The sequence below is a fragment of the Dipodomys ordii genome, unplaced genomic scaffold (assembly GCF_000151885.1).
Source record: "Dipodomys ordii isolate 6190 unplaced genomic scaffold, Dord_2.0 Scaffold98, whole genome shotgun sequence".
Classification (NCBI taxonomy): Eukaryota; Metazoa; Chordata; class Mammalia; order Rodentia; family Heteromyidae; genus Dipodomys; species Dipodomys ordii.
In genome coordinates, this window is record NW_012267314.1 from 746326 (window position 1) to 769501 (window position 23176).

Here is a 23176-nt window from a genome sequence, read left to right on the forward strand (position 1 = left end):
CTATGAAAACGTCTATAACACATTAAATAAAGGAACAGTATGTTTATAGATATGCATGGAGAAAAGACTAGTAAGTGTATCAAAACATTAGCAGGAGTGGTGAGTTAATGTTGATGTTTATTTTTATATTTCTTTATGTTTCCAAATTTTTGTGAGAGTAAGCCTATTTATAGTCAGGAACAACTTAGAAACCAGAGTTAGCCCTGTTCTGTGTGCAGAAGAGAAGAAGCAAGTCTGGACCCTGCACGGAGTGCTGGCCGAGGCTGGAGGCCTGGGCGCCAGCGGGTGGAGGCCTGGGCCTGAGCGGTGGAGGAGCTCTGGCATTTCAGGCTGGGTGTGGAACAGAGGAGGGGGAGAGGTGAGGCTCCCATCTGGAAGCCAGTGTCTGGCAAGTGTCCTGTGCGTCCATGCTTGTGACTGGGAGTGGAGTGGGCACTGGCAGGCCCACCTGAAATGTCAGCAGGCAGCGAACTGTTTACCTGTGGTGTCTGGTAGAAGCAGAGGTGGCTGTGGCACCGGAGGCGGAGTTGAAAAGAAGGACCAAAGGGGGCGGGGCTCCGAGCACTAGGTCTCCCGGGAGCCAGGCTGACCAAAGGGGGCGGGGCTCCGAGCACTAGGTCTCCCGGGAGCCAGGCTGAGCAAAGGGGGCGGGGCTCCGAGCACTAGGTCTCCCAGGAGCCAGGCTGAGCAAAGGGGGCGGGGCTCCGAGCACTAGGCCTCCCAGGAGCCAGGCTGAGCAAAGGGGGCGGGGCTCCGAGCACTAGGTCTCCCAGGAGCCAGGCTGAGCAAAGGGGGCGGGGCTCCGAGCACTAGGTCTCCCAGGAGCCAGGCTGAGGAGGGGACACGCCCCCCGTACCCCTAGGGAATGATGTCGCAGCAGTCAGCTGTGGCCTCCATCGAACACATAGTATTTATCTTGCTCAGTAGTGAGGACACTGTAGGGGGTCTTGAGGGGCTTGTGTCTCTCCTCAGGAGGCTGAGACCTGGAGGCTCATGGTTTGAATACAGCTGGGGCAAAAAGTCCATGAGACTTTTATCTCCAAAATAACCGGCAACCAACTGGTCTTGAGATGTGACTCAGGTGGTAGAGCACCAGCTGAACAAGCAAACCTAATGAGCATGAGATATCCTGTGTGAAAACATTAGTGACAGCAGGAAAAAGACAAAAAAAAAACACAAAAGTGCACAGAGGAAGGGAATCGATGGAAGTGTTGCAACACACATGTGAACACTTCTTATAACCCAACAATAAATAAAAAAACCAGAAAGTCCAATACAAAATAGGCAACTATTTAAGCAAACTTGTCCAAAGAAGACAATTGCCAGCGATGCATGTAAGCTGATTTGTATGCCTAGCTGTTGGGGAGGTACAGGAGAGAAAAGAACAAAACATGTGTTCACGCTGTTTACCCAAAAAAGTCCACAGCGGCTTTAATCACAGTAGCCAGCACCTAGAAATATCTCCTAATATCTATTAACTGGTAAGTAGATAAATAATATGTGAACTACTACTCAGCAAAGAAAAAAAGGGATCAATTACTGAAACATATTGCAACATATAGTATCATTCTGAACACGGAACAAAATCCTACCAAACATGAAAGAGTATATGCTCTGTTATGTCGTGCATATAATGTGTAAGATAATCTCTAGTGAGGTCGGGTGCTGATGGCTACTCAGCAGGATGAGATCTGAGGATTGTGGTTCGAAGCCAGCCTGGATAGTCGCTGAGAGTCTTATCTTCAACTAAGCAGCAAAAAGCCAGAAGTGGAGCTGTGACTCACGTGCTAGAACATGAGGCTGATCAAAAAAGGAAGGGACAGCACCAGGCCCTGAGTTCAATCCCCAGAACTGGCATACATAGGATGATAATCTACACGGACAGGTAGCAAGTCAGTAGGCACCTACAGCTAGGCTGGAAAGGGGCATGAAGAATCTTTCAGGGTGACTGGAATGTTCTATATCTTGATGGTGGTGGATATTTTGTAAGTATTTTCTAATTAAACTCATTCAAATGGGTGCAACTTGTTCCAAAATAAATGCAGTAAGGAACAAATAGGGTATATTTTCTGATATAAAAAGATAAAAAAGGCTTAGATTTTTATTACGGAGTGATAAAAGAACTTGATAAATACTTTGGGATAAAGAACACAAATGGACAAATGGGAGGTAAATATGAGAAATTTAATGCGTCAGTGAACTGTGTTACTGTGAGGTGCATTAGCTTGTTTTGTGCTGTGTAACAGAACCCCAGAGATCTGGTCATTATAAAGGGAAAGAAATGAACTTCTGGTTCTGTGACCTCCCAGATTGAAGGGCCGCATCACCTGCCCGAAGGGTTCCCATGACAGAGAGCATGCGCTGAGCTGGGAGGAGGGCGGGGCCAAGTTGGAGTCCCTCCTGCAGTGGCTAACCCTGCCTGCTACCACCACCACCACCTCATCATCATCATCATCATCATCATCATCATCATCGTCATCAACATCATCATCATCGTCTTTGTTGTCTTCATCATCATCATTGTCATGGGTCCTTTAGGGTGGGTAGAGCCCTCAAGATCACCTCTCCACGGTAACTTTCTGGGGGCACATGCAAACCCTAGACTCATAGAGCTGAGTGAAATTGTGTAATGCAACCAGCTAGTAATTACTAGCTTAAAGCATTTTTTACTATAAAGATAGCAAATGCACAAAAGAGTTTTAGAAACATCTGAAAACATCCTTAAGAGTGTATGTGTGTGTGTGTGTGTGTATGTGTGTGTGGTGTGTGTGTATGTGTGTGATGTGTGTATGTGTGTGGTGTGTGTGTGTGGTGTCTGTGTGTGTGGTGTGTGTATGTATGTGTGTGTGGTTTGTGTGTGTGGTATGTGTGTGTGGTGTGTGTGTATATGTATGTGTGTGGTGTGTGTATATGTATGTGTGTGTGGTTTGTGTGTGTGTATGTGTGGTGTGTGCATGTATGTATGTGTGTGGTTTGGGTGTGTGTGGTTTGTGTGTGTGGTGTGTGTATGTGCATGTATGTGTGTGTGTGGTTTGTGTGTGTGTATGTGTGGTGTGTGTGTATGTATGTGTGGTGTGTGTGTGTATGTGTGTGTGGTTTGTGTGTGTGTGGTTTGTGTGAGTGTGTGTGTGTGTGTTGTGTGTGTATGTGTGTGTGTGGTGTGTGTGTGGTGTCTGTGTGTGTGGTGTGTGTCTGTGTGTGTGGTGTGTGTATGTATGTGTGTGTGGTTTGTGTGTATGTGGTATGGGTGTGTGGTGTGTGTGTATATGTATGTGTGTATATGTATGTGTGTGTGGTTTGCGTGTGTGTATGTGTGGTGTGTGCGTGTATGTATGTGTGTGGTTTGTGTGTGTGTGTGGTATGTGTATGTATGTGTGTGTATGTGGTGTGTGTGTGTATGCATGTGTGTGGTTTGTGTGTGTGTGTGGTGTGTGTGTATGTATGTGTGTGGTTTGTGTGTGTGTGTGGTGTGTGTGTGTGTGGTGTGTGTATGTGTATGTGTGTGTGTATGTGGGTGTGTGGTTTGTGTGTGTGTATGTGTGGTGCGTGTATGTATGTGTGTGTGTATGTGTGGTGTATGTATGTGTGTGTGGTTTGTGTGTGTGTGTGTGGTTTGTGTGTGTGTGTGTGGTTTGTGTGTGTGTGTGTGGTTTGTGTGTGTGTGTGTGTGTGTGTGTGTGTTACTGGGGATTGAACCCATGGCCTCGGTTCTCCTCTTGAGCCATGCCTGCAGCCCTTTTGTCTGTGTTTGGGCTCTGGGCGAGGGTCTCACTAGCTCTGCCAGGCTGGCTTCAAACCTGTGACCCTCCTGCCTCCGTCTTCTGGGTATGTAGCACTACAGATGTCTCATCAAGGCTGAGCAGGAAATACTGTTGTTTTTTTTTTGTTGTTGTTGTTGGTCATGGGGCTTGAACTCTGGGCCTGGGCGGCGCTGTCCCTCAGCTCTTCAGCTCAAGGTGAGCGCTCTACCACTTGAGCCACAGCACCACATCCAGTTTTCCGGTAGTTAATTGGAGATAAGAGTCTCATGGGCCTTCCTGCCTGGGCTGGCTTTGAACTGTGATCCTCAAATCTCAGCCTCCTGAGTAGTTCGGATTACAGGCATGAGCCACTGGCGCTCAGTGAAATACTGTATTTATTAACCATTATGTAGCACTCTTGGTTTAAAAAGGACTACTCCTTTATTCCTCTAAAACTGATTCAGATGCAGTTCCATTGGGTATATTTACCATATTTAAGAAATGTGAAAAATAATTAGAATATTAAACATGCAAAACAGTGTTGTGCGTAGTACTTCAAATCCTAACATAAGTGCCTTGCGATTACGAAAGACCTATTTCATAGAAAGGTTTCTTGACTTTATTTTTCAGACATGTATTACACAACCTAACCTGTTAGGTAGGTTGATTCAAATTCTGTGTTTATTAAGCAACTTACCCTGGCAGTGAACTCAGAGGGCTCCAGGCATGAGAGACGTGACTGGGACTTGGCCTTCACCCTAGAGAGCTTGGATTTTTCCAGAAGCTCTGTTCTGTTGCTGCACATTTCTGGCCACAGTGATGAGAAGAAGAATATTGCTTCTGGTCATTGTGGCTTGGCTTTGCCGTCTGTCTAAGATGCACAGGTGCTAGCTGGGCTCCCATGCCTCAGTTTCCCCAGCCATCCTTTTGGTGTAAGAGCCTTGGTGGAAGGAAAAAAGCAGCAGCAGTCTGCCCTTCTGGTGCTCATAGGCTTGTTCCTGAAAATGTATGACTCAGTACACACTACCTCATGAGAGAGCAAAGTGTGTCCTTATAGCAGTTTGTAATGAAATCCTGTCATAAATCACGAGGTTCTGGCTGGTACCCAGAAGCAAATGCCCTTGGCTCTACCGCACGTCTCGTGAGTTAATGTGCATCCTGTGGGTTCCAGTCGTGAAAGGTTAGGCCCGTGAGGGAAGTTTTAGCGTCTCCAGTGTGCCGCCTTCATCGCATTGTGACTGACTGGAAAGTCCATGAGGCACGTCATTTCAATGGAGATTTGGACGATTTGAAAGAGTTCCTATTAATGGCCCTAGGACCGGGAAGGACAGCACGAGGAGGCTCTGTTCACCCTGCCATGGTGAACACAGACCAAACCGTTCAGGTTTTACCACGGAAGCAGCTGCTCTCCAAAGCCTGTGATGTGTGTGACGGGAGCCGTTGGGCTGATCATTGATGTTGTAGAATAAAAAGGCTGCTGGACCTCACCCTACCCGAGTCACACTGAGATGTTCAGGCACACCTAGAGTCTCCTACTAGTGAGCACCTTTGGTGTGCCAAGTACTGCCCTGGCCCAGAATGAGAGACCTGCCTTTATGGAACATTTTCAAACAGGACCCTAGGGATGACCCATAGCTCCATCCATCATTGGTAAGGGATCTCAAGTGATTTACTTTATTTCTTTGAAATTAATCTTTTGTCTCAGTCCTGATGCTCTTGCTTGATCAAGGCGTTATTGATCAAGGTGCTCTACCACTTGAGCAACACCTCTACTTTGGCTTTTTGGTGGTTAATTGGAGGTAAGAGTCTCACAGACTGGACTTTCTTGCCCAGGCTACTTGTGAACCATGATCCTCAGAATAACTTCGGATTACAGGTGTATGCCAGTGCCTGGCTTTGCTGTCGTTTTGATCATAGCTATCCTAATAGGTTCGAAGTAATTACTTGTGGTTCTTTGATTTGCATTTCTCTAATGACTAATGATGTTGAGCATCTTTTCTTGTGCTTATTGCACATTTGTTTATTTATCTTATTTGGAGAAATATCTTTTTCAAGTCCTTTGCTCATTTTTGAATTGGGTTGTTTGGTTTGGCTATTGAGTCATACCAATTTTAAAATAGGTAGCTGGAATAATGAAATAGAAAAGAACACCATCTCTTTCTGTTCAGGCACATTCATCTTTTATCAGATACACGATTCACATGATTTTCTCCCATTTTGTGGATTGTCATTTCTCTCTGTTGGTAGAGTCTCATGCATAAGCAGTTTCAGTTTTGATGTAGTTTGTTTTATTTCTTTGCTGTGCTTTTGTTGTTACAGATAATCCACCCTGCCACATCCAATGTCCTGAAGACTTTCTGCGTTTACTTCTAAGACTTGACAGTTTTTCAAGAAGTTCCTGAAGTTTAGGTTTTAATTCATGTGCATGCATTTGCACATGGTGTCAAGTAAGGGTCCAGCTGATTCTGTTATATGGGGATATCCAGGATTCTGAGCACCAGGCATTGCCGAGAGCTTCTTTCTCCGCTGGATGGTCTTGATGGCTTTGCTGCAATCCATCTGACTGTATGTGTGAGGGCTCATTTCAGGGCTTTCTCTTCCATTTCATTGTTATATGTGATCTGTCCTTAGGTTGGTATCACACTGTTTTGACTACTTGAGCTTTCTAGTAGGTTCATGGTAATTTCTGAGTTCTCCTGTTTTTTTTTTTGTCTTTTGTAGGAGTATTTTAACAACTTTGCATTCCTTGAGACTTTATGTGAATGTTAGAATAAGTTTTTCAAGTTCAGAATGAAAGCCACTGCTGAGACTCTGGTAGAGCATGACCTGATTCTGCATCCTGCTTTGTGTAGTGTTCTCTTCACAGTCCACCAAGATGGGTGTCCTTCCTTTTATTTTATCTTTTAAAACCCCTTTCAGCAATGTCTTTTGGATTTTGTTGTGCAGATTCCTTGTACTCTTAAGTATTCTATAAAAATTAAGGAAAATTCTTATATATTTATTCTTTTGAAAGCTATTGCCTGCTGTTAGGATTTTAATTTCCAAAAGAGACTTGTTTCTTGTCTGAACACCATCTCCTCCCTCTTCAAAAGCAAACAGAAACCTATTCTGTGTCTTGGATGCAGGATCTGTTTTTACTTCTCTGAGATTTGAATCATAGTTATATTTTTAAAAGCTCCTTTCCCCTGTATTTTCCCCCCTCAAACTGCTTCCTCCTGTTTATTTTGGTCTCCATCTTCTATATTAGAAAGTTTCTTTGGATGTCTACATCCTAGTTCTTCCATTCATGGATAAAGTTGGGGTCAGGAATTGCCTGGGTAAGTCCTGTCAGCCGGGAGCTTTATCTTGCGATGATGTGGGTGGACTATTGGCTAAGTAGATCTGACATCAGAGTCGCCATCTTTCCTCTGGGGCCGATCAGGCTGTCAAGAGAGCAAGGTGCTGATCACTTGTCTATGAGGTAGGGTCTTGCCGACAGTGACCTGCGCCTTGTAATGAACCCGCAGAGCCAATCTCACTGGCGGTGTCAGCTTCTACCACCATTGGCCTGAGAGTTGCCCTGCTCAGGTGCGCTAGGGCAGTGAGTACTTATTTCTCTGGATTCCAAGACTTTTCCAGTTCTGTTGTTCTCTGAGTTTGCATCTTTACACACACAGTTCCTTGTGCTTCAGGTTTGGGGATTTTGCTAAATGCAAATGAATGTGGGCTTCTGGTTCCTTTTCTTGAAGTCAACTCTAGGGAAACCTTAGAAATTCAAGGAGAACATGGGAGCTAGAAACTAACCATCAGTGGCATTAAAGGCAGTGAAAGCTGCAATGGCAGCAGCAACAGCAATAGCAATAACAACAACAATAACAACAACAACAACTCAACAGAAAACCCTGGAGGAGACTATTGGGGAAGTCTTAGGCAGGGGTGGGGCATGACTGGGAGATGACGGGATGAATGTCTGTTTTCCCTTCAGGGGACTTTGGGACAGCCATTGGCTGTCCCTTATCTGGAAACCAGTCCAGGCAATGGGTGCCCACACTGGGCAGGGAAGAGCTTGGACTTCATTAGGGATGAGGAAATGAAGAACCCCTGTTGGTGTCACCTTGGGTACCCATGTCTGTCCATACCTTTAGGACCAGGACATTACAACCCATAGAGAATCCTTTCCACCATAGGTGCACTTTGACATCATCTGGGAGCTTTATAAATCGACCCCAAATCTTCCCAAGACCAAGAATTTCTGGGTGTAGGGGTCCGATGCTTCAGTATGTTTAAAAAGCTCACTCCCTGACCCCATGATACCAGGCTGTAGCTGGGTGAGAGATACTGGGCTTTGCAAGTGAAGTGCTATCCTGAAGAATTTCCAGGAAGGAGATCCAAGTGCTTCTTTGGTTCCTGGGGCTACTGTCTCCTCCGCACAGACTGTGGCCCAGTTTCTGGGGCTACTGCCTCTTCCACGTAGACTATGGACTGTTGTGACCCTCTGCCGACCCTGCCCTCCCTCCTCATAAGTCACTGCTGTGATTCATGTAAAAGTGTTCTTAATGAAAGATACCCTACGTTTGCTGTAAAAGACCCACACTGAAAAGAAATACAACCAAGACCCACTTTTGAAAAGAAGTAAAACCAAGAAAAGTTATAAAACGTAAAACAATTCCAGAAAATACTATCATGAGCAGTCTTTTTGAACAAGAATATTTAAATTAGAGACCAATAGGAATAAATATGAATCCAATCTTAAGTTAAAGGCCAACACCAGAACAAAGATTGAATATAAAATCACTAATGTAGCAGAAGTAATTCCAATCCATTTAATGGAGAGTATAAAGAGAATATGAGCAGAAGTAAAGGTATCAATGACAGTTCAGATAACTATAACATAGTAAGTTCAAAGTTTTCTTTCTGTACTTTAAAAGTACACTCCATTATTGTCCTGAATTCAGTGTCGCTGTTGAGAAGTCAGATGTTAGTCTCATTCTAATTCCTCTGTTTGCCATTTTGCTTCATTTGATGACTTCAAAACAGACTTGAATTGATTTGTAGTAATATATATATATATATGTATATATATACATATACTTTTGTACACACACACCTCTATGAGGAAATTTTATAGATTAGACACAGTAAAGCCATAATAGCGAATAATAAAGTAGCATAATCATAACAAATGCTATTAGAGAATTTACTTAAAACCTAAAGACTTTCCAGCCATGACTGATTGTGGATAGTAGAAATTGTAAAGAGAGAAACTATGGGATAAGTGGCTCCATCAGATTAACCCTGAACCCTTGACGAGGGTGGTCTTGTTGTTTTCTCTGTAAAGTAACTTATTTTCCACTTGGTATTGAATAGACATCTCCTGGGGAACTTTGTGAAGCTATGTGAAGTTCCTATTTTTCTTCCCTCCTTCCATCTACTTGTTGATGGTTCCTTGCTTGAAATAATCATTGCTGTGGTCAGCGTGTTGCCTCTTCTCATTTAGTCTTCCCAGGCTAGAGGTGAGTCATGCTGGGGTCTCTGTAGGACAGATGGGAAGCAGACTTGTGTCAGTCGAGCCACTCTCTGGAAGCTGCGAGTGTACAGAGCGTGGTGGGCCCACATTGTGGATGGGTCTTCCTCTGGTAGCGAGCTGGCTGCTTAGAAATACATTCGACCTGGTCCATGAACTTGCTCCAGTGGAACGCCGCCGGCAGTTTGATCCATTAGGTGTGGTGACCACCTCAGGGACAGACCACGCAAAGAAGTCACAGTGAGAGCACTGGCGCTGAGGAGGGTCTGGCTCATGAAGGCAAGTGGCACGTCAGTGGGGCGATGGCTCAGGGGTGGTTCCATGGCTGACCTCAGGCAGGGCTGGCTGACGGGGCCCCTGGCTAGAAAGCAGCCCTTCTGCTGCTTTTGGTAAGGAGCCATCTGGAAGGGTTCCAAGGTGCCGAGTGAGCTCAAGTTCCACACGATGGCAGGCTGATTCCCCCAGGCCCCAGTGCATTTGCACAGAGCCTCCAGCGTTTCCTCCACTGAGCTCCCTCTGCCCCAGTCATCCAATAGAAGAGATACAGCATGCAAAGAAGCCCCGGGGAGCACTGCTGTGGCCAACAGCCCAAGGTCCCAGAGAGCTGGATTCTGGTCAGCCGCACGCAAAGGTGCCTCCAAAGCAAGGTCACCGGCCAGTGGCGAAGGGACAAGAGGAGCCAGGTCTGCCATTGGAGGGGTCCCTCCCGGGACTGGCCCTGAGGACTAACCCTTCACAAAGGCTCTTATGCTTTGTGCTGGCTCTGTTCTGACTCCGAGGTGCCTCCACAGGTACCCATCATCACCCACAGGCGGAGAAGCTGGTGATTCTAGGATCCTGCTTGGAAACTTCTGATTGGTGGGCTAAGGGTTCTTTGTTTCTCTAGGATATCGGGCATTAGGAACTCAGAACTCTCTCCTTCCTAACTCTGTTACTGTGCTTTAACTCTTCTGCCAAGAAATAGTGTTTTATATCCTTGTAGCAAGGTACTAGTGAGCCAGGGCGAATCTGTGTGATCTCTGAGCAGCGTGGGGCAGGGAGCCCCGCACACACCCAGCAACAGCATGTCCGCAGGACAGACAGGGCTGCGATGCACGGCCGGCATCCTGACGCCACCTCCTTCTCCCTGTGTGCTGGAACCCAGTAGGTCTCCACCTGCCGCCTGTGAAGAGAAAACTGACTGCATGGCTCACGAGCTTACCAAGAATAAACAAACCCAAGCCCAAAGGCCGGGCTGGACTTATCTCTAACTGCTTTTCTACAGGTGGTTTCCTAAGACAAAACAGTTGTTTCCAAGGGTCACAAGAAACGAAAGGCACGCACATAGAGTAAGGAGCGAGCGAGGACTGGCTGTCATTTCGAGGCGGGCGTTTCCAAATCGTCTGGGTGCCTTGGTCTCTAATGTTTCCAGAAGCATGTATGTCATGTTTTCTAGAGGGGGACAAAGCACAGCTCTCCTTTATGATGTGCTTCATGCGCTGTGAGGGTTGCAGACAGAGCTTCCTGCCTGTGTACCGCCTTCCCTGGCTTACTGCCTGGCACATGGTTAAGTGTTCAATAAATGCTTGTTGAGTGACTAGCCAGCTGATTACAGTTCCTCTGCGGACTTCTTATTTATCAACCCTAGTATCTCCCTTCTTGCAAGTTGCACTCTTATTCTCTTCTTGGAACTAGAGTAGGGCAGTTTGCGTTACTGGGGCGGAGGGTAGCACAGTGCACATGTACTGCTGAAATTGGCCACTTCCCCTGGCTCTGCGTGGCGGCCCGGGCGGGCTGCAGGCTCCACACTGTCTGGGGACTTGGTTTTTGCATGGCTTGGTCCCTTTCCAGTGGTTTGGAATTACAACAATTGAAGCATGCTGTTAGGGTGTGAAGGCCACTGAGGAAAGAGAACAGAGCAGGTGTGTGGATGATAATGGAGGGAAGGCCCAGGAGCTGCCGGGAGGCTGGGTGGGAGGCTCAGTTCCCAAGGACGCCAGAAATGCCAACGATGTGATTTCTCAGATTCTCCATCCTCACTCCTTTACTCTGGGGTCTACTTCGATGAACAACGCACTCTTCCCATGGGCTTGTCCTAAGGTGTAAACAAATTCTCATCTGCCCCCTTAAAAACAGACACACAAACCTATAGAAGCATGTGGTTACCGGCTTGGCTTGAAAGAGTCCTTTTCTAAGACTTTGACCTCTGCTTAGCTCCTCACTGTTCTCATTCCGCCTCTGATTAGACATCTTGGACAGAACATGGTGTTTCTAATAAAAGTCAGACAAATACTGTGGAGACTCAAGAGAGTCCCTGCAAGTGCCAGGGCATTTGTAACTTGGTGATCTTGCCCACTGCTGTGAATACTTCAGAAATGGCTTCCATGTGTTTGAAAATATTCAGGATGTATAAATGGGCATTTCCCCCTGGGTGAGGGTGGTGTTCTGTATTTCTCTATAGGGACCTTTGATGTCTTTTCTATATTTTATGTTGCTAAATCTACCAAACACTCAGAGCTATGCACGAGAGTCTCCCACAATGTTTTTGAATTAGTGTATTTGTCCTTGTAATTTCAGCAATTTTATATATTTTGAGGCTCCTTTATTAACTGAATATAAGTTTAACATGATAATGTTTTCCAGATGAGCTTCTCCTTTGTAACTATGCAGTAAGCATCTCTTTCTCTGCTTATGCTTTTTGCTTTCGGTCTTCTTTTGTCTCCTATGTGGCCAAGACAGTCTTTATTTGGTTGTCCCTCTCCCTGCTTTGGCTCTTATTTATTCCTTTATTTACAGTCAGTCCTCCTTTAACAGGACATAATAAGCATATTTACTATAGCCCCCTCCCCATGTAACCACAAGTTGTACAGCACCAGATTGGAGTGGAAAAGCCAAACAAGAGCACAAGCCCCTGAGTTTAAGTCCCAGTCCAAGCACAAAAGTAAAAAGCAAACAACAACCACCATGAAATCCCACAAGCCAGATTTTGATTTCTGAAAAGCAGTCTGAGAATCTTTCCATGACATGTATTTTTATTAACACGTGTGTGTGTGTGTGTGTGTGTGTTGGTTCTGGGTCTTGAACTCAGGACCTGGGAACTATCCCTGTGCTCTTTTGCTCAAGGCTATCTCTCTACCACTTACACCACAGTTCCACTTCTGGCCTTTTAGTGGTTAATTGGAGATAAGGGTCTCATGGATTTTCCTGCCTCGGCTGGCTTTGATCTGCCGTCTGAAGAGCTCACCCTCCTGAGCAGCTAGGTTAACATCTATGAGCACCAGCAACTGTCTTTACTCTTACTATCTTTCAATAGTCCTACAAAGGCATTTCGGTTCAGCCTGTCAGTTTGTGAGTGTAATGCATCTTGACCAGTGTCATGCCTTCCGTCATTCTTTCTGCCACCATCCATCCAAACCCCGCCGGTTCCCTCCATTTCCCCAGTTCCACTCTCACGTACATTGTGCTGACTATATTCACTCTATTCCTTTCTCCACTGGAATCATTTTATCTGCCAAATGCACATTTGTGCCAGGACTGGGGCTTTGTGCTATTGCTTAACTTTCTCCCCCAAGTCTTGTGCTTTACCTCTTGAGCTACACCTTCACTTCCAGGTTTTTGCTGATTACTGTTAGATAAGGGTCTCTTGGATTTGTCTGCCTGGGTGGGCTTTGAACCTTGATCTTCAGATCTCAACCCCCTAAGTAGCTAGGATTATAAGTGTGAGCCAAAGAGGCCCGGCCGTGATGGCGGATTTTCTTTTCTTTTCTTTTTTTTACCCTGGTTCTTCTTGGATTTAGTCTCTTCTACGTCCTTATTAATTTAGTTCTCTAGCTCTTTCCTTGCAAGTTAAGGCTTGGGGCCAACCAGGATCGCTGGAACCTTCAAGAGCAAGCCAGAAGCCACCACTGACTCATACCAGCTCCACCTCAGAGCTGCAGGTGACTTGCAGAGACATGGATGCCGGTTGCCATGGAGCTGTTCGGTCACCAGAGAACCACGGAGGTTCTTTCAGCCCAGGACCAGAGAGGCTGAGCGGAACTGACAGCTACTGCTGGAGAGGCTGGGCATGGGGGTGTTGTCCAGGCAACAGGGCAAGGCAGCAGATCTACCGGCAGCCAGAGTCCCTTCGGGACATCAGAGCCACAGCTGCTATGGCTCCCTCCTGCTACATCTTGTGCTCAATGTCTCTGCCAACCCCAGCTCAGAACTATAGAGGAAGGGAGTTCAGGAAAATAGAGCACAAAGCCACTGCAGAAGCCAGAGACTGACAGTGAGCGTGTGTTTGGGGAGAACGTCAGTGGGCAGTGTCCCTCCTGTCCACCCCCCACATGCATTAAGGGGAAGGGAGGCTTCCCCGGGTTATACTGCAAGGGCTTCTGGGAGTTACGCAGAGGACTTGATATTTATCCCTGCAGAGTTTGGATTACGGGAACTGAGATCTTCCAAGAGAAGACTAAGGAGTGAGATACAGTTACCCCTGCCTGACAGCACATCACCCTGATAGACACCCCCTGACAGGGATGCGTGGACAGGCGGGTGGGGCCAGCCCCTATCAGGGTCAGGAGGGAAGGGTGCCTGTCATCTTGTGGGCCAGGCCAGGCTTAGATCCTGCAGAAGACCTCTGCACAGACGAGTCACTCAATAAACACTTGTTCAAGGAATGAGGATGTGCTTTATTTAAGCTCTTCCCAATACCCAGTTTTGTTTTTGAATTGTCCTTAATAACAACATCCTGATTTTACGTGGAGTGACGCTGTAGTAAGTTAAAAGCCAGATAGTCCGGTTTTCCTTGTAGAACACGCTGGATGTGCGTAGGTTTCGAACCAGCTCTGTTGAAGCGGAATTGTGCAGAGCTTCCAGCAAGGCTGCTGGCCCAGCCGGGAGCGGTCCCTTTTGGCCTTTCTAAGTGGATGTGTCAGTTGCAGGTCCAGTGGCTCGTCGTTTTGAACCACGAGGTGACACTGACGGCAAAAGTTACAAGTTAAACAGAGAAGCAGAAAGCCAGTATTCAGGGGTTTTTCTGTGGCACCAGCAGTATAAATAGTCATGCTAGATTAAAAAAAAAATAATACTTAACCCAAATAACACTTTAGGAGTGGGAAAGCTGGCATGGGCTATGAGGAGAGAAGGAAGTGTTGGATTTGTCATGAAAACAAAAACAATTTGAAGGGAGAGAGCCAGATGAGAAGCCACGTCAGCGGGCCTTTGGTAGGCAAGTTAAAAGACCAATACGTTAAAAGACCAAGAACTTAAGACATGGCAGGAGCTGAACTGTCTGTGCGGCTCCAGAAAGTTCCAGAATCATTGTCAGAAGAGACTGGAAAATAAGGCTGTAAACGGTTACATCGAGTCTCATCTCAGCCTCAGCCTGTTGCTTCTCCCAGACCGTTAACAACCTGTGTGGACAGGGATGGGGTGTGCGCAGCCCCAGTTTAACCAGAACATGTAGTAAGTATCAGGAGGTGATATCGTTCATTGTGCTTCCATTCACACCAGTGCTACTGCTCTGGTATTACCCAAGACTGTGCCTCAGTCTGGAAAGGCATAAGGGAGTTCTCTCTTTAGTCTGTGTCTCTCAGAATATTGTTCTCAGCTTCTGTGTCTTGTTTTTCTAGTTATGTATTGTTGGCAAATCTATGTGTGCAAATCACACATATACACATACTCATATATGTATGTATATGAGTGTATGTGTGTGTGTGAAAAAGAGAGAGGAGGGGGGAGGAATCAGGTGACTTTCTATTGGTTTTACATATTCTCATTACTGTGTGTGTGTGTGTGTGTGTGTGTGTGTGTGTGCGCGCGCACGCGCACATGTGCCATTCCTTGTGCTTGAACTCAGGCCTAGGTGCTGTCTCTGAACTTTTGTGCTCAAGGCTAGTGCTTTACTGCTTGAGCCACAGATCCACTTCTGGCTTTTTTGGTAGTTAATTGGAGATAAGAGTCTCACAGACTTTCCTGCCTGGGCTGGCTTTGGACCATGATCCTCGGATCTCAGCCTCCTGAGTAGCTAGGATGACAGGCGGGAAGCCATCAGCTCTCAACTCTTTTTTTCCCCCTTCATTCTTCCCATCTCTCCATTCTTCTTGGTCTTCCTTCCATTTGAGTCAATCCTTGCACTTGGATCCCTGCAAGAATGGAGCTACATTGTCCTTCCTGCGGCCATATCTGCTTTCTTTTCCCTGTGTGGCTCGGGCCTGCCTTGGTAGGGGGTGGTTCCTCATCCTATGGAGAAGGGACCTGCTTGAGAAGTAGGTCTGGTTGAGAAGCCTGCTGGATGAATGGACAGACGTCAGCAGGTGCTGACTGGTGCTCAGTCCTCTCAGCATATCCAGCTGGGTTGAGGTAGTGGCTGAAGTTTCTGACTACTGCAGTGACCTTTGCATGGAAACAATGTCTACAATGAAGCTTCTCATTGCTCCGTTCTCACTAGTCTTGTCCCTCATGGGTCAGTGTCACTCTGGGTTAATGGTCGGATCTTCCATCCAGCTACCCTTGGCTGGGCCTCTCTACACCCATCAGCTCGGTGAGATTGGAGGACATGTATTGTGCATATGTGTGACTCTCAGGGCCTTGCTGAACTCCTAGTTGTATGTGTGTATTATGTATATATAGATATTTATATGTATTTTTAACAGGGGACAGCATCTTTGCAGAGCTGGCTGGGGCCAGGTGGGTGGGAACATGGGGAAGTGTGCATAATTCTGGAGCCCAGCACTTCCAGGCCGGCAGTAATGAAGCTGTCTGTTAGGAAGTTATCTTTCATATACAACTGCTTCCCCTAAGCTCTTAAGCACATTAACTGCACCTGTAATTATACACACCTCAGAAATGCATAAAAGCTGCCTTCTTAGGCAGACTAAATAAACTGCTGTCTCGCTCGGATCCTCTCCTGCCTGTGAGTCCTTAGCACTAGGGGGAGAAAAGCGGGAGGAGGGAGGGAAGCAGTGAAGGCAAAGAGAAGAGGTAATTGCCCATTAGAGAGCTGCTCATAAGTGAACTTTGTCTCTCGTTTACAGCATTAATTTTGCTCCCTGTGAACTGCACTTGACAGGGCTCTGAGGGCGGAGGGGTCTCACACTGCCCTGCCTGCCAGGCGTGTGCAACACATTTACATTTCACTGAGTGTGTGCCAGGAAGCAATATCACCACGCAGCTGCCCCGGACTCTGCGGAGTGCCTTTGTGCTGGGGTGAGGAGCGCGTGTGACTTCTGTGGAGTCTCCTTCCTCACTGACTCACTGAGGACTATTTTTTTTTCTCACTGAGGACTTAGGGTCTTGCACCATTTGGTACTAATGAGCCAAAAATGTCGGCTTCTTCCTTTGTGCCTTAGTGCTCTCCCTCTCGTCTCCTCTTCCTCCTCTTCCTCCTCTACCTCCTCCTCCTCCTCCTCTTCCTCCTCCTCCTTCTCTTCCTCCTCCTTCTCCTTCTATTTCCGGGGGCTCTTCTCTTGTATCTTGGAGGCTAGAGGAAAAGATAAGCTCCCTAAGTTCGCACTCCTCAGGCGTAATCCCTTCCAGCTGCGGTTTATCACCAGCAACAGAACAAGCCGCAGCCACATCTGGCTCGGTAGCTAGATGCACTCCCACGTTAGGGGAAGGTAGCTAATGGGCAATGACTTAGCATCGGCGGTTCCAAACTGGCTTTAATAGAAACCATTCCTTGTAGGGTGTCAGTAGAATTAATTGACTGGTAATTCACAGAAGCCGTTCAGATCACCTACAGCTTAGTTTATGAGTCCTTCAGGATCAATTTCATGTTTGAATGACTATTCCTATCATATATTTACACACACAGTTGTCCTTTGTGTTCAAGGATGACTTGCTTATCTCTTTACTTCCCAGTCATTTTCTTTCTAGGAATAAAAAAGGTGGAAAAGTTCCCTGAAGCCCTTTTTGAAGTTACCGATGATTTGGACACCGTAATCAGCAAACACAGCTACTAGCGATGGAAGGAATGAAAAGGCACAACAGACAGAGCTCCTGCCCTCCAGCCCCCTCCAGTCTAGACACATAGAATAGATGATACAGCTGGGCATTGGTAGCTCATGCCTGTAACAGTCCTAGCTACTCAGGAGGATGGGATTTGAGGATCCTGTCAAAGCCCAGGCAGGAAAGTCCATGAGACTCTTATCTCCATTCAACTACCAAAAAAGCCAGTGGCACCATGGTAGAGCACTAGCCTTGAGCAAAAGAAGCCCAGGGACGGAGGTCAGACCCTGAGTTCCAGCCCTAGGACCAGTGGTGGTGATGGCTGGGGGCAGGGGGTAGGGAAGCCGATACAACACGGACAGGATAAGAAAGGGAGTGTTGGAAGGTGATCCTGTTCTTGGAAGGTTCTAGCTCTCCACAGGAGGTGGGTCATCAGCCTCCACAGACCACCGGTCAAACCATTCACCTCCAAGTTGCCACAGCCCACGCACCCCTGTTGCCCGGGGGAAAGGGTCTTGTCCAGTAATATGGCGGACCTCCTCAGGTGATCTCAGAAGCGAGGGGAGAGCTGCAGGGTGCTGCTGATGAGGATTTGGGGGACAAGTGTGAGTTTCATAGTAGAGTTGAAGAGAGAATGAACGAAGTGTCATGATGTGAAGTATGGAAAGTTCAAGAAGCCAGAGGAGGAGCCGGGCGGGCAGGGGCCTATCAGGAAGTTGAGGTCTGGGGAAGGGGAACCACCATGGGCTGGGAATGGGACTTGGGGGGCTGGCTTGCTTCTTGGGTGTCAATGCTGGGGCTCCCTGTGGGGGCTCTTTTATGCTCATGGGTGAAAATAGGGCTTTGCAAGGGTTTTCTGAATCCAGCTCATACTTCCTGGGGACACAAGGAAGGGTGCTAGGGCACACTGAAGGGGGCGGGGGGTGGGGGGGGCAGCTCCCCCACCAGCCACTCCGGAGGCCATAGGAGCATTGACTGCCCCTGTGAGAGGCGGTCCTGGAGCAGAGACAAAAGGGGAGGAAATCATAACAACGTGTTGATGATGTGACAGATGGCCTGTTGCCTTTGGTCTTTCACTGGTGGTTACAGTGTGAGCAGGTCTGTAAGCTCATCCTTCATTCGTTCATTCATTCATCATTTATTCATTCGTCCAGCAGTGAAGCAGGCCGCATCCCGGATGCTCCTCAGGGAGCTCCCATTTCGGTGGAGAATGATTTCATTGTTTGAGCTGCTTTTCACCGGTGGTCTGGTTTGTGGACCTGGACACCACGAGGAGGATCTGAGCTGCACCTGCGTGGGTGACGTCTCGCTGATCACTGATGGAACAAACAGCGCCTGGTGCAGCCTTGCCTTGCCCGGGGCCAGCTTGTAGGTGGACGCGGGTCTCCCAGGCTCCATCTTTGACAGGAGGATTCCTAAAGTCTGGGTGGAAACAAAAGAGTATGTACTTTTTTTATAATGCCAGTTCTGGGGCTTGACGTTGGCCTGGGCACTGACTCTGAGCTTCTTTTGCTCAAGGCAAGTATTGTACCACTTGAGCCACAGCTCCACTTCTGGCTTTTTGGTGGTTCATTGGAGATAAGAGTCTAATGGATTTTCCTGCCCAGGCTGGCTTTGAACTGTGATCTTCAGATCTCAGCTTCCTTGGTAGCTAGGATTGCAGGCATGAGCCACTGGTACCCGGTTTTGTTTATATTCTTTATTGCCATTCACAGGAAATCTCTTGGTGAACTGGAAGAATGTAGACTTCAGGATTCTAAATGAAAGGAGGAAGACATATGATAAATGGACAAGAAGGCTGCTACAGTGTCAGGCCAGGGTTCCCAAGCTCCTCTGCTACTGAGGTGAGCCATGGAAGTGGCATCTTATAAAATTGCTTTTGTTATAGCTTTTCTCTTCCAGTGGGTCTGAGGGGAAGTGTCAGGGATTAAGCCTCATGGTGATTGTCTACTCAAGACTCTCTTGTCTGTTGGCTACTGCCTAGGCTAGGAGCAAGGTCAGGTGCAAGAGCCGCACATTTAGGTAATGGCAGAAATCAGCGAAGTTCTCCCTTTTGGGCTCCAAAAACACAACCCAGACAACTGGGTTGTTAACTTGACTTTGGTGTGAACAGTTGCAAGAAATTGCATCTATTCTCTTTTCAAGTGAAATATGATTCCTCTATTGTGCAATTTCAAAATGTAGGTTACAAAGAGTCTGGAGTGCGGAGGAATGGTACAATTTAGTAGACTCCAACATTTCATAATCTAGCTCTAAAATAGCCGTGGGAAGCTTTGTAAAAAAAATAACCTACCTCGCACTGCAAATGATGACCTGGTTATTGTCAAGATGAACAACCAAGGATGGCTGGGCTGGATTTTCTCATTTCTTTCTCCAGTCTTGAAAGGGAACATCTGTTTACAGGTAGTCCTTACTGGAAATATGTTTGTGGAAAAGATGCAGATCTCCTATTTACAATCAGAGCTGTGAGCTTTTTTTTTTTTTTTTTTTGGGTCCGGTCATGGGGCCTGGGCCTGGGCGCTGTCCCTCAGCTCTTCAGCTCAAGGCTAGCGCTCTACCACTTGAGCCACAGCCCCACTTCCGGCTTTTTTCTTATGTGGTGCCGAAGAATCGAACCCAGGGCCTCTGGCATGCAAGGCATGTGCTCTACCACTGAGCCACCTTCCCAGCCCATGAGCTGTGAGCTCTAAATGTTGAAAGTACACGTGTGTAAAACCATTGGCACACAGGACTTAGGCATACAATTTTCTTTCCCACACACACTTCATTAATTTTTCTTGTGCTAGTACTAAGGCGTGAACTCAGGGCCTCAAGTTCTCCTTTGGCTTGTTTAAGGTTAACACTCTTTTTATTTATTTATTTTTTATTTTTTTTTATTGTGAGCATACTGTACAGAGGGCAAGATAATGAGTACATTAACACTCTTTTTTAAATACTTTTTTATTGTAAAAATACTGTACAGAGGGGTTACAGTTACATGAGCAAGGTAATGAGTACATTTCATATCAAGCATTGTTACCTCTTCCTTTGTTTTTCCCCTTCTATCCCTTCCCTCCTACCTCTACAACTACACTCCTCCCCTCCCCTCCTCCCTTCCCCACCTATATTGTAAAGTTTGTTTTTCAATAAGGTTGACAACTCTTCTACTGAGCCATACCTCCACTTTCAGCCTTTTGCTGGGTAATTGAGGATAAAAGTCACATGGACTTTTTCTGTTCTGTTGGCTTTGATCCTTGATTCTCAGATCTCAGCCTTCTAAGTAGCTAGGATTACAGGTGTGAGCCACCAGCACCTGGGTTAATACACACAGTCTTGTTTCAAAAGAGTCAAAGCATGGTAGAGTAAACAAGCATATTTATAACCGCTTCCTCCAAAAAGTTATATAAAGTGTTAATAATGGAATAAGAAGGCCTAGCTTTAGAAGGATAAAGAGAACAGGAAAACACACTCACTGTAAGTCACCCCCCTGGAGACTGTACAGTGCACAGTTAGGGTCACAAATTTTGCAGAATAGACAAAGCAAACCCCAAGCTTTCTAGGAAGAAACCATATATAGGCTGCATGGAGTCACAGACCGGATGAAGCCTCAAGAACTGGGGGTAAGGGGACCTCTGACAGATGCAGGTAAAAGCAGGGGGTGGGGTCAGGGGACCTCTGACAGATGCAGGTAAAAGCAGGAGGGGTTGCAAGTCCTTTTCAGGAAGCCTAGAGTCTCTCCTCCACGGATGAGTCCAGCATCTCTGTGTCTCACTCCAGAGCTAAAGGTGGATGCTCATGGTCTGGAAAGATTGAACTCAGAAACTTAGGCACAAGGACATAAGCAGGACTCACAAGTAGTCAACCAGTCCAGTAACAATGTACCTGCACTGGGTGTCTCTGGAGACTGACTGTTCTCCACCCCTGCCGCCGTGTTGTCTGGATAAGGCCGGGCTGTGTCTTAGGGGTGAAGGAGGTCCAGCTTCTGTCCTAGAGGTGCTGCTGCTCCCATGTTACTTAGCTCTGCAGCTCTCCACTCAGATGTGGGTAAGGAGAGCCTTCATCTCCTAGGGCTGTTGGGAGGACGAGGGTAAAGGGATGAATAGAGAAACTCCAAGGAGAGACCCAACTAGTTCTGAAATAGTTTCGGAGTGACTGTGTAGAAATGACTTCAGCACTCCTGCCAAGAGTCTGCTCTTTTTATCTCACTCTTTAGAATTCAGTCCAATGGATAACGTACTAAATAATTAAGCAGCCTTTTCGAGGCCTCCCCTTACAGCTGTGGTGGCCATCTTTAAGATGTTAGCCACAGTACAAACCTGGTTAGAGGATTCCTTTTAAACTAGTTTCAAATCAGCTTAATAGGCCTTCTCTTTTAAGTCTTTTCTTTTATCTGAGGCATGCATCCGTTTCACATCCTGAGTCTGTTTCCAAGGATGAGGCTGTGATTTGAAAACATCGGAAGCGATCCAGAGTGTCTTTTCTGTACGCCTGGACTGTCTGCTTTTTCTAGACGTCTGTCTCTCATAGGCTCTTTGACATCTCACAACTATTGAATGAACATCATTTATGTCTATATCTTGAGGAATGTCAATCTGAATTAAAATATGCCAAGTCTCTCAACCGCACCAACAAATTTCCTAATTAACCTATGAATACTGTCAATCTGTTCGTCTAGTTCTCTTAGAAACAAGTTATACAACATTTCTTCTATTTACTCTCCTGAATTTTTAGAAGTAAAGTGTTCCCCAGGGTATTCCCAACTTCCTTTTGGAAGTCGAGAAAGATGTGAGTAATGTGAATTATTTCACTGAATTGACTAATTTTGGGGTTTCTAGGGTTTGTGTTCGTCAAACCAGCGATGTGAGTTTCATGCCTTGGCCTTTCTGCCCATGTTTCTTGTCTATCAGATTCTGTCCTGATGGAATTCTTGGGACGTGTTGCACTCCTGGTATTTGGGGCCGTGTAGGTGGTGGCTTTTATTATCCTTAGGCTGACTTCCATGATTCAGCACACAAAACTGGATTACCTATAATCCTTGATTGGTTCCACAGTCTCACTATTTAATCCATGCTGGGCTCTAATTATTTATTGTAATACAATGGATATCTAAAGATCTTTCATTCACCCAATAAGTGGAACTGAGTGTTCCCCAAAAGCTCATGTGTTATAAAGGATGTAGTGGGATGGTACAATTGGGAGGCAATGGGACTTTTAGAAGGTGAGGACATCAGGGGTCTCTGGATCATTGGGTCATGCCTTGAAGGAGATCGTGGGGCCCTGCCCCATCCCCCGCCTTGGCCATTGGTAAACAGGTTGCCTGCCACACGTTCCCCACTATTGCCGTTGGCAGCCCCAGCATAGGCTCAGAGCACCTGAAATAAGCCTTATTTATAAGATAATCTCCTCCGACACTTTGTCATGGTGACAGAATGCTGTCAGCACACAGACGTTGCTTGTAACTTGTATCTACATCTGTGATGTTCTCTGTCCTTCTGTCTTTCTTCCTCAGAGGGACTTTGGGACTAGCTTATTTTTTGCTTTTCTGTCATTAATAGTCTGTGATTGGTCCATGTTGGAGCATTAGACCTGTAATTATTTTTTTTCTTCTCGGTATTCTACTGTGTAGATGTAGTATAATTTGTGTGTTCATTTTCCTCTTCATATGGGTTCAGTCTCTAGCTTGACCATGGTGAACTCTGGGCAAAATCGTAGGCTAAAAATATAGGACAAAGTTTGGTTTTGATGCCTTGTATTTTTCCACTCTTGTTCTTAGGGAATCATCCGAGCCTCCTGCCTGGCATACTGTGGACTATAATCAATGTTTATGGACCCGATATTGGAAGCGACAGATAAAATCAGGGGCAGATCCAGTCGACTGTGGCTGCCCAGAGCACTGATTGAAGATTGTGTGGCCTCATCTGGTCTCTGCGGGATCAATGATCAATATCTGCCTGGACCAGAGGAAATGGGAGCGTGGAAGTTATTTATTACTGCTCTGGCTTTCATGTGATCCTTTCTTCTCAAACTTTTAAGAGCTAGCTAG